We start from the raw sequence: 16,530 nt of genomic DNA, 5'->3' as shown, positions 1-16,530 counted from the left end.
GCGAGTGTCTTACCAACTGCCTAACACACTTACCATAAATGTTTCATACATTAATTAACCCTTTTTGGTCTTTAACCTATGTTTCAAAGTAAGGCGAGGGGAAAAGTTTCGTTCGCGAAATGCCGTTACTTGAAACGGTCGTTTCTCCTAAACCGTGCATCGGAATCGAACGAACTACATATCAAAACGAAGCTCGTAACACGAGCTATCTAGACATGGCAATGGTCATAATCTAGCAGGGGGTTCTCGGGTCCTAATGTTATGCACAAAAACAGTCTAAAGAAAATCGGACGTTACGACGACTATGTTTACGCGATTTCCCAAATTTTAAACCATTCAAAACCAACCACAATTCAACCTCAAATCAAACACACAACCAACATCCATCCTTATCACATCATAACAGCCCCAATCAATTCAATTCCAACATTTATACTTATGCCTAAGCTTAACTTTAACTATACTTAAGTTCTTTTAATCAAAACAACAAGATTTACCATTCCATTTCAATACCACTTCAACCCAAACTCTAAACCACAAACATTAAGCTACAATATCACCATAATAATCAAAATCATCTTATTAAACATAGGAATCTAGGGTTTGGAGATGATATACCTTCCTTGAAGTGGTGGGAGGAGCTAGGAAGCCTTAAGAAGCTTTGAGAAGTCTTAGGAATGCTTGGATCTTAAAGGAAAACAAGAAAAATTTCAAGTTAAAAACTTGAAAACACTATTCATTGTCTTCTTCTTTGATTTAATGAAGAAGATTGAGAAAGAATTGATGGCTTAAACTCATGATATAGTCCTAACTATGTATAAGGATGATTAGGGAATTAACTCACCAATTTAGGAAGCTTGGATCTTTGATTTTGAAATTTCTTGCCTTTAAAATGTCAAAAAGCCGAGAGCAAATGAAGAGCAATGCCTTGGTTTCTTTTTGATTTTGATGAAGAATGAATTATTTGGCTTGGTTGATTTGGTTTTGTTTTGTTTTTGGTTAATTACCAATTTAACCTTGATTTTGTGTGGTTAAAAATCCACCACATCTCCTTCCTTCCCATGTCATGCCTATGTCATGTTGTGATGTCATCTTTCCCTCCTTGTCATCTTCTCATTGGTTGGGTGACATCACTCTCTCTAATCCCTTTGATTAACTTCCTAATTGTTTGCCTAATGACCGCTGATCTGTTATACGGTTCGCTTAACTTTCGTTTTCGTTTATCGTTTGAAGGATCATACCCGGGATCTTATTACTTAGGTTCCCTTAACCTTTCTCAATACATTATATTCCTTTTTATGATCCTCTATTATAATCCTTTAATTTAAATCCTTTTTATCCTGTTACCTTATACTCAATTCTCTCTGTATCTAGTGTATTTCCGGGAAAAACCAAAGTGTTCGGAATTGGATTCTGGCGATCTTTACATACACTCATATACCATATAGAGTACTAATAAAATCTCAGAATATCCATAATAGAACCTCTACATAGTGTGGCATGAAAAGTTTTCTCATTCAGCTAAAACACTATTCACAAGGGTTACAAAAAGTTAAAAATTTTGGGGGTTATTACATCTATGTTAGGTCACACAACACTATAGAAGGGGGTTGAATACAGTGTTTATACAATCAAATCGATTTAACACAAGTGTGTAACAAAGATCAAGTATATTGAATAAACTCTGTTACAATAAGAACTGTTGTTCTCTCTCAATAATGAACAAATATCACTAAGAGCTGCTAGGTTATATTGTATAATCTTCTCGATAATGATAACACATCTAGTGTAAACCCTAAGTCTGTGTTTATATAGTACACAGTTACAAAATAACTTCTAATTGATATGGAATATAATTATGTCTCCTAAAATATATCAGTCAGATATCTTCTACTAGTCTTCCAGTCTTCTAACTCTTTCCATGCATATCTTCTTTTATTTTAGTCTCGATCTTCTACTGCAAATCAGCTTCATTCCTTATCTGTAAGTATTCCCGCACTTAAGTTCTGATATGACCTTAAGTTCTGATATTAAGTTCTGACTTCCAGTAAGTCCTGATTCCAGTAAGTCCTGATTTGTCCTGTTGTTAAGTTTTGAAAACTAAACACAAATCATATTAGACATGACATCTCAAATATATCTAACAATCTCCCCAACTTGTAAATTATGCAAAATATACAAGTTAATAGATTTGATGATGTCAAAAACATTTAAGTACAAATGCAAATAAGAGTTTAACTAGATAACTAACTACAACTTACAGTCCTTGTAGCTTTTACCAATCTCACTGAGTCAATCTGAATCCAAAATGATTCTTGACAAAGTTTGATATCAGCTTTTCTTCTTTAATCCTCAGGACTTGAGAGAGTGTAGTCTTGACTTGCTTCATCTCTTCATTTTGACTTCTAATCTGGTAGATTGCAGTCCTTAAAGCAGAGATATGGTTTCCTTCTAAACCATCATTTAGTCTTATTACCCTAGGATGAGAAGAATCTTCATTGTAGCACAGACATTTCTCATTCAGTAACACTTCAAGCTTAGCAGAATTCTTCTTCATAGGAATTTCACTTCTATCATCTTCAACAATATTAGGAATGAATTCTATAACTCTTGAACCAGAAATTCTTGCTTTATCTCTAATGGTCTTCAATATGAACTTTGACCATCTCCTGGTAATATCAGACTTTACCTCTAAAAGGTAATGAAAGAATTAAAGTTCTTTCAGTGATTTGTTTATCATATCTGATTCTGACATTTGATATGTCCTTCCATCTTCAAGAAATAGCATCAGATTTTCCTTGACATTGTGCTTGTCATGAGCATCCAGTACCACTTGAACAGAGATAATCTTATCAAGGTGTTTCTGTGTAACATCTTCAAGAGGTTTGTCAGTCAATAGAAATGGATCTCTAGTAGCAACTTCATGTCCTGTCATGATCTTAGCTTCATCATAACCTAGCCCAACGCTGTCTCTTGGTTTTCTAGCATTTAACCCAATAGTCATGAAAGTAGAAAGCAGTTGGCTTTTCTTTGGATTTGATGGTTTGACATTTTTCCACAGAAGTTTCTTTTTATCAGCTACTTCCATCTTGTCTAAATCAACTTGAGCACTGTCAAAGGTTAATGTCTTGATGATTTTATCAGAACTTGCTGTTTCTGGTATAACTTGCAATTCTTCACTCTGAACAACTTGAGCCTTGTCAGAGGTTGTCTTTGATTCTTCAGAAATCTTCCTTCTTTTCAGAGTTTGAACATCTTTATCTTCAGCAAGAATATCATCAGTAACTTGGTTGGTTCATCAACTTTTCCCTTTCCTTTGTCTTTGGGATCAATCTCAGATTGTGATCTAGTCTTGGCTTTAGATGCCTCAGAAATTGACTTCTCCTTGATCACAATGCCTTTCACCTTAGGCCTTGGAGGTTTCTTTGCAACATAAACATTTGGCTTTAGATCTTTTCAGCTTTAAATCTAGCTTTTTCCTCCTTGAGATTTTCTAAATCCATTCCTGGATTATGTTTCAGAAACAATCTTCTAGCAATTTCCTCATCAAGTGTCTGAATCTTGGGATCCTTATAGTATACTGTTGTCTGCTTTCCCTTGAGCTTCAGAGTTTGCATGAACTTTTGAGAATTTTGACTTCCACCTTGTATCAGAACATCAGGCTTTGTCATCAGACTTTGCTCATCAGAACTTGATATCAGATTTTGAGTTTCAGTACTTGCTATCAGATTTTGAGTTTCAATACTTGCTATCAGATTTTTAGTTTAAGCAGCTTCAGAACTTGTCTTCTTTTGAGTAAAAGATTTGCTTGCATCAGTAATTAGTTTCCTTGAAGAAACCTTGCTGCTCTGCCCTTTATTTTGAACTTGACCTCTACCCTTTCTAGGGTTTCCCTGGTCATCAGCTTCATCATCTTTCTTCTTCAGTATTTGATCATTAGAGCATTTGGACTTAACTATCTTCTCCCCCTTTTTGGCATCATCTGATTGTAGGAGTGAGAGAAGAAGTTCCACTGAAGATTGAATATCATTCAATTGAGCCTGTTGAGAAGTTTGATTAGCCAGGACCTCAGAGATTTGGGCCTGTTGCTTCTCTTGAGCTTTCTCAATTGCTTCTACTTTCTCAAGTGTAACTCAGGATATGTCAATTCAAATTCAACATTTGTTTGTCAAATCAGCACAAATTATTAGTAACCATAATTTTAATCAAAACATTCATCAAGAAATACAGTTCAAGTAGATGAAGTAAAGATTAACAGGCTTCAATGAGAACATTCACATGCATATTGTTGTGCATATGTTGTGTACTTGATGATTTCATAAACAAAACATCTAAGTAGATTTTACTTAGTGAAATTATATAGCACTCGACGGATAAGAATTATAGTCCCGACGGATAACTCATTATAGTCCTGACGGATAATTAACTTATTATCCATTGAGTGAGTAGCTTATGTAATAATAAGTTTGTAGCACAGTTATGTATGCACCTTTGTATAGAATCTGTAGTAGCATATAAGTCATGTTGACTTTAACTAGATATGCAGAATAGGTTGATTAATTGTACATAAACGATGTCTTGTAATTCTGCATAAGTGAAATAGAGTCAAGTGCCAAAATAGCTACTGACGGATGATTAACAAAGCCATCGACGGATGATCAAATGACTATCAACGGATGTTTAATATAGCAGTCAACGGATGATCAATTAAATCATCAACGGATGTTCTGAAAGTCGACGGATGATCATATGAAGAATTCAAACAGCAGTTGAACAGTGAAAGCTGACACACAGCCGTCGAGATGTATACAAACACACTGTGGAAGCCCATTAACTGGGTAATAGAGGACGAAAAGCAGCAAAGCTTAAGACTGTTAGATTTTATATTTGTTCAGTTTTTTTGACTTTGTAATCTTGGTATTATATAAACCAAGAGAGTAGTAAATAGAAAAATAACTGAGATAGCTGAGAAACACAAAAACAGAGAAATCTTTGTAAGCAGAATCTTTAGCATTTCCTGTATTCTCAGTAGTTCCATTTGTAAGCAGCTGTGAGCATTTCTGCACACAGAGTCCTCTCGATATATTATATATATCTCTGGTGGAATTGTTTAAATCCATCAGAAAGTTTTTAAAGACTCTTGTTTTTAATTACTTATGTTTTGATTCAATTAAGTTTACATTCCGCATTGTGCTAATCAAAACAAATATATCTATAATCGAGTTGAACATTTTTATTTCGAGAAAAAGGTTCAAGAATTCCATTCAACCCCCTTCTGTAATTCTTGCTATATTGTTAAGGGACTAACAATTGGTATCAGAGCAAGCTCTTAATCTACAAAGAGTTTAAAGATCAAAACAATTCAGCAAGATGAACAAGAAAGATGTTGGAGTCAAGATTCCTTTTCTTGATAAAGATAATTACCATCATTGGAAGGTAAAGATGCATCTTCATATGTTTTCTCAAGATGAGGCCTATGTGGACTGCATAGAAAGAGGCCCTCATGTTCCAATGAGAGCTGCAACAGGAAACGAGCCATTTGTTCCAAAGTCAAGGCATGAATGGTCTGATCCTGACGTTGAACAAGTCAGGAAAGATAAAAAGGCCATGAACATTCTGTTCAATGGTGTTGATGCAGACATGTTTGATAACATCATCAACTACAAAACTGCCAAGGAAGTTTGGGACACAATACAGATAATTTGTGATGGCAAGTAAGAGAAAATAAAATACAGCTCCTGATTCGGCAATATGAGCATTTTCACAATGAAGAAAATGAGTCACTCACTGACATTTTTAGTAGATTCCAAAAACTACTAAATGCTCTTAAGTTGCATGGAAGAGTCTATCAGACTAAAGACTCCAAACTGAAATTTCTTAGATCTCTTCCAAAGGAATGGAAACCAATAACAGTCTCATTGAGAAACTCACAAGATTATAAGGAGTTTACTTTGGAGAGACTATGGCATTCTGAAGACCTATGAGCTTGAGATAGAGCAGGATGAAAGAATGGAGAGAGGAAAGAAGAAAGGAGGATCCATTGCACTAGTTGCTGATCTGGAAAAGGAGAAGGAAGTGAAGATGGAAGCTGTAGAATCAACTTCAAAGGTCTGTGAGAATAAGGGTAAGGGGCTAGCTGCAGAAAGTGAAGATTCATTGAGCCAAGATGACATGAAGGACATTGATGAGCACCTAGCATTTCTTTCAAGAAGATTTGCCAAGCTCAAGTTCAAGAAGAACTTTGGAGCAGCCAAGCCAAATAAAAACATAATGGATAAGTCAAAATTCAAATGTTTCAAATGTGGCTTGGCAGGGTATTTTGCAAATGAGTGTAGAAAGTCAGATTCCAGTAAGAAAAGGTTTGAGTCTGTGGATTATAAGCAAAAATACTTTGATCTACTCAAACAGAAGGAAAGGGCTTTTATTACACAAGAGAATGACTGGGCAGCTGATGGTTTGGATGAAGATGAAGATGTCAGTTATGTCAATCTAGCCCTAATGGCCAAGTCTGATGAAACAGAGACAAGTTCCTCAAGCAATCAGGTAATCACTACAAACCTTGCACATTTATCTAAAGCTGAGTGTAATGATGCAATAAATGACATGTCTACAGAATTGTATCATTTGCGTGTTACACTTAAGTCTCTCACTAAAGAAAATGCTAAAATCAAAGAAAACAACTTATTTTTAAGTGAGAGGAATAATGTGCTTGAGTTTCAGTTTGTTGAGTTTGAGAAACTAAAAATTGAGTGTAAGATTGCCAAGGAGGAATTAACCGAGTCCTTGAAAAAGGAAGAAATTTTGAAGAAGCAGCTCGAGCGTGAACAAGAGGTGATTAAAACATGGAAAACATCCAGGGATGTTCATGCTCAAATCACTAAAGTTCAAGGAATTGAGTCTTTTTGTGATGAAGCCTGGAAAAAGAATAAAGAGAAACTAGAACCTATTTTGGTAGATGGGTTGCTGACAGATGTAGACTCGACGGATGATGAGGACTATCCATCGGATAACAAAAAGTGTTATCCGTCGAATGATAAAAATCCTCATCCGTCGGCTGTAAGCAAACCCATTAGCAAAGCCAAATTAATCAAGCTAAATGATAAGTATGGGTCTGTTTCCAAGAACTTTATTTCAGGAAAGTCAAGTCAAGCTAAGAAAGGGAAAAAGGCAAATATTGGTCACATGATTGTCAAACAGTTAAGTGACAGACTTGAGAAAATAGAGGTAAAAACAGATACTAAAAAGAAAAACAATAGGAATGGTAAAGTAGGGATTAACAAACACAATAACTACACACCTGATAAATATGCCCCTAGAAAAATCTGTGTCAAGTGTGGTAGTGTAAATCATTTGTATGTTAATTGCAAATCTGTCATGCCTACTCCCATGTCTGTTCAGCCTCAATTTCCTAACATGAATGCCATGCCTCCCATGCCTGTTAATGTTATGCCTACACAGAACATAAATGCACAGTTTGCTAATATGCCATTTGCACCTAATCCATATTATGTTGCATACAATATGCCTCAAATGCCATTTATCATGCCTTACTGGAATAACATGTTTGCACCAAGCATGTTATTTCCTGTTAGCCATAATATGCATGATAATTCTGTTGCATTAAATGGTTTCAAAGGCCCAACCCAAATGACTAAGGAAGAATCTGAAGTTCCTAAGTCAAATGAGTTAAGACCTAAGAAACAGAAGAAGAAAGCTAACAAGGCAGGACCCAAAGAAACTTGGGTACCAAAATCAACTTGATTTGATTTTGATGTGTGCAGGGAAACAGAAAGAATCTTTGGTACTTGGATAGTGGCTGTTCAAGACACATGACTGGTGATTCTACCCTGCTCACAGAGTTTAAGGAAAAAATTGGCCCAAGTATTACTTTTGGAGATGAAAGCAAAGATTATACTGTGGGATATGGCTTGATTTCAAAGGACAATGTCATCATTGAAGAGGTTGCCTTAGTGGATGGTCTCAAACACAATCTGTTGAGTATCAGCCAGCTTTTTGACAAAGGCAACTCAGTAACCTTCAACAAAGAAGCCTGTGTTGTGACTAACAATCAAAACAACAAAGTGGTTCTCACTAGTGTGAGAAGAGGAAATGTGTACCTAGCTGACTTTAACTCAACTAAAGCAGAATCTATAACTTGTCTTCTCAGTAAAGTAAGCCAAGATGAAAGTTGGATATGGCACAAGAAGCTATCCCATTTAAACTTCAAGACCATGAATGAGCTGGTAAAGAAAGAACTAGTAAGAGGCATTCCTCTAATGGAGTTTACAAAGGATGGACTGTGTGATGCCTGCCAAAAAGGGAAGTAGATCAAAGCATCATTCAGGAAGAAACTTGATTCAGCAATTGAAGAGCCTCTGCAACTGCTTCACATGGATTTGTTTGGACCAGTCAATGTATTGTCAATTTCAAAGAAAATATCTTGCCTAGTAATTGTAGATGATTTCTCAAAGTTCTCTTGGACATATTTCCTAAAGTCTAAAGATGAGGCTAGTGAAATCATCATCTATCACATAAGGCAAGTTAACAATCATCCTGATTTCAAAGTTAGAAGAATCAGGAGTGACAATGGAACTGAGTTCAAGAACTATGTCATGAGAGCATTTTGTGAGGAAAATGGGATCTTGCATGAGTTTTCGGCAGCAAGGACTCCACAACAGAATGGAATAGTGGAAAGAAAGAACAGACCACTTATTGAAGCTGCAAGGACAATGCTTGAAGAATTAAAATTACCAACATTTTTCTGGGCTGAAGTTGTAAACACTACATGCTACACTCAGAACATCTCTCTTATTAATCAAGCAAGATGCATGACTCCTTATCAATTGTTCAAGAACAAGAAGCCAACTCTAAATTTTCTTCATGTCTTTGGCTGTAAATGTTATATTCTGAGAAATCAAACTGATCAAAATGGGAAGTTTGATGCTAAAGCAGATGAAGGAATTTTTGTTGGATATGTTGTTGGTAAAGCATATAGAGTCTACAATCTAAGAACCAACATTATTGTGGAATCTATACATGTTGTGTTTGATGATAGAAAGATTGAAGGACTGAAAGATGGAGATTATCATGAGAGCCTCAAATTCGACAATGTTGAGATGGTCAGTGATGAAAGTGATGATGAGAGTGATCAAGAAACAGTGTCTAAGGATAATGCAGACAAATCTACCACTAATGAAGCACAAAACTCAACATCCGTCGAGTTACATAATGCTTCATCCGTCGGAAGGCAATCCGTGTTATCCGTCGGTAGACAACCTGCCTCATCCGTCGGTACTCAAAATTCACCATCCGTCGGGTTATCAAAAAGAGCAGGAAGTCAAGGTAGATCACCCATAGAAAGTACCATTTTCTCAAATCAAAGATCCACAAACTCAGGGGGAGTTTCTAACAATCAAAACTCAATCACACATCAAGACAACATTGAGGTCTCTTCATCTAGAGCTAATCTACCTCAACCAAGGAAATGGACAAAAGATCACCCATTTGAACTGATTATTGGTGATGTTTCTTCTAGAGTTCAAACAAGAAGAGCAACTCAGGAAGAATGTCTATACAGCAGCTTTCTGTCAAAGGAAGAACCAAAGAAGGTAGAAGAAGCGTTGTTAGATCCTGATTGGATTTTAGCTATGCAGGAGGAGCTAAACCAATTTGAAAAAAATAAAGTTTGGAAGCTGGTACCCAAGCCTAAAGGAAAGAATCCAATAGACACCAAATGGGTATTCAGAAATAAGATGGATGAAAATGGCATAGTAGTAAGGAACAAAGCCAGATTGGTTGCTAAAGGCTATTGCGAGCAAGAAGGAATAGATTTTGATGAAACTTTTGCTCCTGTTGCAAGACTTGAAGCCATCAGAATCTTCTTAGCCTATGCAGCCCATGCCAATTTCAAGGTCTATCAAATGGATGTCAAAAGTGCCTTTCTGAATGGAGATTTGGAGGAAGAAGTGTATGTTAGTCAACCTCCTGGCTTTGAAGATCCAAATTTTCCAGAGTATGATGAGAGAACTAACTTACTTTCTTGGTTTACAAGTTAAGCAAATTAGTGATGGAATATTCATTAGTCAAACTAAATATATTTTTGATCTTTTAAAGAAGTTTGATCTAATGAATTGCACATCTGCAAAAACTCCCATGGCCACTGCAACTAAGCTTGAATTAAACACTACTGAAAAGTCTGTGGATATTTCAAGCTATAGAGGCATGGTTGGCTCACTTCTGTACTTAACAGCTAGTAGGCCAGATATAATATTTGCTACATGTTTATGTGCTAGATTTCAGGCTGATCCTAGAGAATCTCACTTGATAGCTATTAAGAGAATTTTCAGATATCTCAAGGGAACACCAAAACTTGGCATTTGGTACCCTAGAGATTCTGGTTTTGATCTAACTGGTTATTCGGATGCCGATTATGCAGGGTGCAAAATTGATAGAAAGAGCACAACAGGAACCTGTCAATTTTTAGGAGACAAGCTTGTGTCCTGGTTCAGTAAAAAGCAAAATTCAGTTTCTACTTCTACAGCTGAAGCTGAATATATTGCTGCTGGCAGTTGCTGTGCACAGATTTTATGGATGAAAAATCAATTGCTAGACTATGGTTTGCAAGTTGAAAGGATTCCTATTTTCTGTGATAACACAAGTGCAATTGCCATCACTGAAAATCCAGTGCAACATTCAAGGACAAAGCACATAGACATCAAGTACCATTTCATAAGGGAACATGTAATGAATGGTACTGTAGAGTTACATTTTGTTCCAAGTGAGAAGCAACTTGCAGATATCTTTACCAAGCCACTAGATGAATCCACCTTTTCAAGGTTGGTAAGTGAGTTAGGTATGCTTAATTACTCTTGAATTTATCTGAGTTATTTTGCAAGTTGAAATGTAGCCAGAAATTTAACTGATTTTTAGTCATGGATTAAATTTTGGCTAAGTCAAAATTTGCATCTCGACGGATGACCATTATCCATCGAGTTGAGTCATCCGTCGATATACTATGTGCAAATAAAAATCAATTACTTTTCTGGAATCTTTTAAAACTCGACGGATAACAGTTTATCCTCATCCGTCGAATTGTCTAAATCTTAACCGTTAATTCCCTGAACATTATCCATCGAGTATACTTACGGTTTGTAAGTATTACACGACGGATAATGGGTGGAATTTTTACAGTTTATTTTTAAACGGCTATTTTAGGCAATTTCTATTGGGTAATTTATTTTTCTTTATTATTTTCATCCGTTGTTTTTGAGATAATATAAAAGCTTATTTCATTCCAATTATTTTCTTTTATCATTCTCAAATTCAACTGCTTTTATTTTATTCTCTCTCAAGCAAATATCCTCTTTCTCTTCAAAGCTTTCATTCTCTAACAATGGCACCTGTAGTAAAGATCATGTCTCAGACTGGGTTCATTTATGAGAAAAACAACTTCACTGCTTTGGTCAATAAGGGTATTCAACAATCAGAAAACTATCACAAGATGATGGACTTCGTGAAGAACTGCAAGTTAAGTTATGCCATGCTTGAATCACCCACAATTTACTGTGAAGTTGTTGAAGAGATGTGGACCACTGCAATCTACAACTCTACTGACAAAACCATCACTCTAACTATCAAAGGTAATGAGTTCTGTATCAATAGTGATGTGATAAAAGCATGTTTCAAAATTCCTGATGATAATGTAACTTCACCACACACTGACACTGATATTATCAATATGCTTAATTCCATGCATTATGCACTTCCTACTACTAAGCTAAGTGAGATTAGAAGATTAGGTCTTAGGAAGGAATGGAGTTTCATGTGTGATGTTGTGACTAAAGTTTTCTCTGGAAAAGTCAGTAATTTTGATTCTATGAACATTTTCATGCTTAACATGTTATACATGCTAGTTACAGATAAATTTTACAATTTCAGTGACCTTGTCTTGTATGAGTTAGGTTTTAAACTAGGTGAGTTAGCCAAAAGGGGAAAGAATGTATATTATTCTAGATTTTTCATGATATTGGCTAACCATCTTTGTCAAGAGATTGTACTTGAGAACCCAAACAACAAATTAGCTTGTTGGGTTCAAGAGAGAAGAATCATTGCAGATTTGAACAGAGCCAACCATCATAGGGATGTGCCAATGTTCTACTTTCCTGTAATGCAGACACCTCAGGTAAGTGAGGTAAGTTCATCCATACCCTCAACTATTCCAATCTCCTCAATTTCTTTGAGTTCAGGAGTAGCTATGGCAACTGTGACAATGACCAAACAATTGCCTACCAAAGCTGCCAAATCAACTATAATTTCTAAATCCAAGTCAAAGAAAACCCCCTCTGGTATCTCTCAAAAGGTACCAGTTGAAAAATCTACCAAAGCCAAAGAGGGGAGTGTGAAGGAGGGTCAGTTAGGTGAGGAAAGGGGTGAATATCAAAGAAACCCCAAGGATAAGGTTGGAGAGTTGAGTGAATCCCAGCCTAGCCACACTGCAGTTTCCCAACAAACTGCAGTGCTTAAAAAGGACAAAAGCTCACTTCTAGCTGCATCCTTCCAAAAGGATGTGGCTATTGAACAAAGCTCTCGGCCAAGAGCTCAGGCCAAAAGGGTTAGGGACACAAGCTCACCCCAAACTTACACAAGAAAGAAGAAATCCAAAACAACTGGGGATGCACAGGGCACACACACAGTGCAAACTGGTGCTAAAGACACAGTCCCTGCACTTTCTCAAATTCAGATTGATGTGGCTCCAATAAATGTGGAGTCACAACCAAAATCTCTTATAATAGAAGCCTCTGAAACACCATACTCATCAACAAACTCTCTGGAAGTGGATATGATAAACACTTCAATTCCTGATTCCCCTTCTTTAACTCTGTTGGGGAAGCCAAAATCTAGTGCAAGTGAGCATCATCTTTTAGATGATTTGTTGGCTCACTTGCCAATTCTTTCTGATACTATTGTGACATCTATGCCTCAAATAACTTCAATCAACACAGAGTCAACAATAGTTTCTCTTCCCACCTCATTCATTTCTACTCTCTCGATGGATATTGCTCATCCGTCGAGTAGTGATTGCATCCCGATGGATAAGCTTAACAGCAGTTATCCGTCGGATAGCTTTACTACTCACCCGATGGATATCACTTATCCGTCGAGTGTCTCTGCACAACTTCAAACTTTAATTATTTCTAGTGCAGAAGACTTAGTGGTAATACAGTCACTCTTAGGACTGAGAGAGGAGAGTGCATTGAGTGAGAGGCTGGGTTGCTCCCAGGCAAAAGGAGAGGAAAAGGGTGAATCTCACCAATCCATTTATTCAGGATTGACAAAAGTGAGTGAGAGGAGTCCCACCTTAGTAGGTGAAGGTGAGGGTGTGAGGGTGGGGAGCCAGGGTGAGATCCTGATGCAACAAAAGAGAGATTATGAGAGAAAGGCAGGTACAGGAGAAATAAGGGTGGATCCAGCCATTGCTAGTGAGTCAATGATTGTGGATGATGCTGAAAAGGGAAGACAATTTCAGCAACATTACAAAGCTGAAATTGATAACATTTCCTTGGATGCTGACATTTTTACTCATCCTGTGTCAGCCTATCAATTGTTGGCTGCTCAGGGCAATGTGGAGGCAGAACAGACCTTGAATCTAGTACATACCTCAGAATCTCTTCAAAGAGATAAAGCTGCTGTCAATAGGATGCATTCTCAAGCTGGTGAGCCATCTGAAGAATTTGGAATAAATTCTAATGATGATGACTCTGTTTCTTTGGATGGAAGCATGAACTTAGGGGGAGATGAAGGCCCAAGTTCTGTTTTAAATTTACCTGGATGGGCATGGACAAAGGAATTTACACCAGAACAATTTGATGTGTCTTTGGTCAAGCAAGTGATGGCTATTCAAAAGGCCCTTCAGGAAACTTCAGATGTTGGTACCAAGGTTATTCTTCAAGCTCACCTAGACTCTCTACATCTCATGAAGATCCAACACTTAAGATAGAATATGAGTGTGGATGAACTAAAAAGAGATATAGCTGACTTGAAGACATACAATTCTGAGAAGCTGGATTCAGTAATGCCATATGGTACCATGCAAGATCTACTACTAAGATTGAGGAGATGATCAGACTCTGAAAAGAAGCTACCAAGCTGAAAAATAGAGTTCAAGTTATTGAGAATTCATTGGCTATCCTTCTTCAAAATCAACAGACTCAGAAAAATCTTCTCATGCAACTGGCTAAAGCACAAGACCTAACTCCTCAACTTGATGATAACAAAAAGGGGGAGAGAGAATCAAGTAAGGGGGAGAAAGGACCAACTGAGGGGGAGAAACTTCAAGTACAAATTAGCAAAGTAATTGTACCTTCAATTACAGTCTCCAAGCCAACAGTTGCAGATGGTATAGATCTAATTAAAGCAGCAAGAAATTTGAAAGTTGCTGAAAAAGGAAAGTTGAGTTTGATCAACTGGAATAAGATTGATGAGGAGATACAAAAAAAGTTTGAACTAGTCAAGGAGCCAGTTCAGTCAGCCATCCATCACTCTCATGTCAAGCCAATCAGTGTGAATGAGATGAGCATGAACTATCTGGAAAAAGGACAATCTTCCTGCATCAAGTCTATAAAGGCTGAAACAATTCTTAAACCAAGGGCAAATTATCCAAAATCATCTTGGAAGAACCCTATGGACACTGTGTATGAGACACCCAAGCCTGATGAAAAGAAGCTTCTGTCAAGATCTATTGTCTTCTACAAAGATCCAGTTGATTCAGCTTCAAAAAGGAGAATTGCTAAGATATTCAGAAATGGAAAGGAAATTTGTGTGGTAGCTGGACATCCACAATTTGCTCAAGCAAAGAAAGAAGAAAAAGCCAGATTAAAGCAGGAAAAGAGGCAAGCCGCTCTAGATGCAAAGAAGTCTAAACAAAAGAAAGAATAGATTGTTATCTTGGTCAAGCTACAGGCTGTAAACTCTTCTCAACAAATTCCCTCTCAACCATCTAAAGCTGCTGAATCAAAGAAGAAAATTGAAGAACAGAAGAAATCCCCAAGGAAGAAAGAATTGGCTAGAAGAACAAAAAGGAAACTGGATGTTGTTGACAAGGAATTGGAAGATCAATTTCCTAAGGAATCCACTCCGGCTACAGCTCAAGCATCAAAGCCCTCTGTGGTATTTGAAGACATAAGGGTGGTGGATCCCTACTGGAACATACATAGTGAACCTATTGTGCCAAAGGATGAGCCAATAGAGTGGGATAAAATACCAATTCCTGACTTCAACTTACCAATCCTTAGCAAGCCAAAAAGGACACAGTCAAGGGCAGTCAAGAAAGTGAAGTTGTCACCTCTCAAATCCAAGTCAGTAGTTAAAGCTCAACCCAAGGTCAACAGGGGAGACTACTTGTACTTGTGTGACATCAAAGAATTTTCAGATTTAAATCTTTATCTGGATGAACTGGATGAAGTAAGGGCAATTGATGCATACAGAAACCTACCTGAAAGGTTGGTGTTCAAGTACAAAGGAGGAAGGGAGATTCAATGGCCACTTCACAGGATTCTTCAAGAAAGCCAAGCTGTGCTGATTAAAGTCTATTCATCCTTCAAGAAAAACTTTGGGTTCAATGTAACTGCAAGAAGACTAGTATTGAAGAAGATTGAAGAGCTGAGGAGTATTAGAGCTAAAGATGCACTCCCAAAGACTCTAATCATCCCATACACAGGGAGAAGAGTGCATCTAAGGCCCTACTGGCTGATGGAATTCATGGATGACAAGGGTGTAAGAAGATTCTTCAGATTAGAAGACCAATTGAGTATCTCTAGCAATGAGACTCTCTTGGAAATGCAAGAATAGCTAGATCTCTCAGAATCTGATGAACTAGAATTCCACAGGCAGCTCCAGAATCAAATTGAAAAAAATAACAGAAAGCTTGGAAGAAGATCCAGACCTTCAAGGAACTAGAAAAATCTGCTCAGGCTAGAGGAGCATCTTGAATTGACTGTGAGCTAAACCTTGCACATTTTAATTAATTGAAGCACTTTCAGTTTTATCTACTTATCTTTAAAAATATATGTTCAGGATGTTTTGTTATCATCAAGTATCTCTTAATTTATGGCTACAATTCCAGTAGACATAAATTAGGGGAGATTGTTGTGCATATATTGTGTACTTGATGATTTCATAAACAAAACATCTAAGTAGATTTTACTTAGTGAAATTATGTAGCACTCGACGGATAAGAATTATAGTCCCGACGGATAACTCATTATAGTCCCGACGGATAATTAACTTATTATCCATCGAGTGAGTAGCTTATGTAATAATAAGTTTGTAGCACATTTATGTATGCACCTTTGTATAGAATCTGTAGTAGCATATAAGTCATGTTGACTTTAACTAGATATGCAGAATAGGTTGATTAATTGTACATAAACGATGTCTTGTAATTCTGCATAAGTGAAATAGAGTCAAGTGCCAAAATAGCTACCGACGGATGATTAACAAAGCCATCGACGGATGATCAAATGACTATCAACG

This window comes from Apium graveolens, chromosome 10 (genome assembly GCF_009905375.1).
Source record: "Apium graveolens cultivar Ventura chromosome 10, ASM990537v1, whole genome shotgun sequence".
Lineage (NCBI taxonomy): Eukaryota > Viridiplantae > Streptophyta > Magnoliopsida > Apiales > Apiaceae > Apium > Apium graveolens.
This window is presented reverse-complemented; position numbering follows the sequence as displayed.